Source organism: Kluyveromyces lactis, assembly GCF_000002515.2.
Source record: "Kluyveromyces lactis strain NRRL Y-1140 chromosome D complete sequence".
NCBI lineage: Eukaryota > Fungi > Ascomycota > Saccharomycetes > Saccharomycetales > Saccharomycetaceae > Kluyveromyces > Kluyveromyces lactis.
This window is the reverse complement of record NC_006040.1, coordinates 1507228-1509727: the sequence shown is the minus strand read 5'-3', so window position 1 is coordinate 1509727 and position 2500 is coordinate 1507228. Positions and strand designations below refer to the sequence as shown.

At 37.4% G+C, this 2500-nt stretch overlaps 2 non-coding genes across 2 annotated transcripts in view; one reads left to right on the top strand and one right to left on the bottom strand.

Moving 5' to 3' along the window:
• Positions 1–325: 325 nt before the first annotated feature.
• On the bottom strand, positions 326–446 carry KLLA0_D17809r. Its single transcript, XR_002633592.1, has one exon. It is a non-coding gene; the product is annotated as an RDN5-1 5S ribosomal RNA (ribosomal RNA).
• A 1752-nt stretch (positions 447–2198) lies between these two features.
• The window catches only part of KLLA0_D17798r, a 1798-nt gene continuing 1496 nt past the window's right edge, over positions 2199–2500 (top strand). Inside the window, exon 1 of the ribosomal RNA XR_002633591.1 lies at positions 2199–2500. This exon is cut by the window's right edge and continues 1496 nt beyond it. This is a non-coding gene — a ribosomal RNA (ribosomal RNA).

The window sequence follows — 2500 nt, the reverse complement described above, 5'->3', positions numbered from 1 at the left end:
GCCACTACTGAGCAAGAATGTACGTCGGGTTTGAGAACCGGCGTGGTCTGTTGGAATGCAGCTATATTAAGTGGCAACAAGATGGCTATCTGGGTTGTTTCATCTCTTTCTTATTGTTCTTAGAGGAGTTATATGTAGAAGTAAACAATGAGAATACGGGATGTGAAAATTTTTCATCTCATAAGTGGCGTCTAAATGTGATACTATGTAGGTAGGTTAAGGGAGAAAAAAAAAAAAAAAAAAAAAAGAAAAAGAAATGTGCATTACCGCTATCATCCAAACGTTCGAAGGTCACATCTCTTCTGCAGAGGGGGAAAAAAAAAAAAGATTGCAGCACCTGAGTTTCGCGTATGGTCACCCACTACACTACTCGGTCAGGCTCTTACCAGCTTAACTACAGTTGATCGGACGGGAAACGGTGCTTTCTGGTAGATATGGCCGCAACCGAAATCTTAAGCAGTTACAGTGGTAGTAGTTGTGTCTGGCTTACGGTTGTAGTATGTTGTTAGGCCAATTTATTTAGGAAGTGGGCTAGCTAACTTTATTGTTTGCTTAGATATATTTTTTCAATTATTTTTCATTTTTTCATTTTTTCATTTTTTTATTTTTTTATTTTTTTATTTTTTTATAATTGGCTTCTTGTGGGATGTATAGTTTTTTTTATTTTTCATACCGGATCTCCCAATACTTTGAAAAACATGCAAAAACTAAAAATCAGATATAGAAAAGAGAAAGATACTTCGATGATAAATTGAATAAAGCAGCGGGAACAGTGATAATGTGTTCCTAAACTGTGTGATGATATGCGAACGTATCATTAATGAAATGACTTATTTGAAATGCAATTTAACATTTACACCTTAAAAGTTGTGATATGTTCTAGAAGGATGAATCCTCAAATACATCCATTTAGTGGTTGGGATAAAAAACAATTACAAATGAAGAGAATTTAGGGTTAAGTACATGAAATATAAGTCAAACAGTGTAGAAAGATGCATGATATGGAAACAAGATACAAAAAACGAACAGGGAGCAATGCAATTCTAGAGACTACTTCGATTGAAGAACTATCTCTGGGATCTAAAACAATTATTATTATGTCAAAACGAAGAAGAATAATACTGCTCGTGTAGATGTACAGTAGCTCATGTTGTAATGCTGCTGCTCTTATTTCATGCAAGGAATAATGTGGCAGAACAGTGTTGAATTTTAGGTCTGAAAGGAGAGAGTGCCAGATGAATCACCATCTGTATTTTTTTTATTTGTTTTTTTTATTTTCTTCTCAACCAGTGGGATTATCCTCCTTAACAGGAGTGAAAAAATAAAAAGGGAAACACAAAAACGAAAATCGAGATTTGTATATAAAGGGGAGAATCGTTGATGAAAAAGAAGGGGAAGAAAAAAAGCTAAAAGTGCGAATTTTACCATTTGAAAAAATACTGAAAAAAATAACAGAGGGTATTGAGAAGATGAAAAAAATGAATGCATTTTTGAAATATAGAACGTGAGGGCTAATAGAAAGAAGACCACGGGTGAGAAAAATAGGCCGGGAGGTACTTCATGCGAAAGCAGTTGAAGACGAATCGGAAAGAGTTTGGAAACAAACTTGAGTAAGATTTGGATGTAGTCGTTCGTCGAACAGACTATGGCCTCGTCTCGCGGTGGAGAGAGTTTCTAGGTGATCGTCAGATCAAGCCTGGGGCCCTATACAGCGCGGTGACATGGGTGTGTGCAGCATCGAAAGATGCTGCAAGACGCCTGAACAGTCTCGTCATGGACATCTAGCGATTCCATTGGCGAGCAGTGGAGGATTTGGTGGATTACTAGCCAATGGCAATCCAAACCAAAGAAACCATATTTGGGGGAATGCCTTACAGAATAGCCGGGCGACTTTGGTTGTCTGTGATTCTGTGAGTGTAACCTCCTCTTTGGCCGATGATATTGAACGTTCTGTTTCTGCGAAACATCGGAGCAGTGTTCAGTGGAAGTCGGTTAGAGGAAACTCAAAGAGTGCTATGGCATGGAGGGGTTGTGATGATTTGATAGTGTAAAAACTGTTGAATTGTTGCTTCCGACGCGAGTATGGAAACTTGTTTCCTTACTTGCATTTCTAATCATGATAAAATATCTGCGACAGTTGATGCGGGACTTGACAGCATTTGTTGTTAAGACTTGTGGATACTGCTTCATAAGATAGTTATCTGGTTGATCCTGCCAGTAGTCATATGCTTGTCTCAAAGATTAAGCCATGCATGTCTAAGTATAAGCAATTTATACAGTGAAACTGCGAATGGCTCATTAAATCAGTTATCGTTTATTTGATAGTTCCTTTACTACATGGATATCTGTGGTAATTCTAGAGCTAATACATGCTTAAAATCTCGACCCTTTGGAAGAGATGTATTTATTAGATAAAAAATCAATGTCTTCGGACTCCTTGATGATTCATAATAACTTTTCGAATCGCATGGCCTTGTGCTGGCGATGGTTCATTCAAATT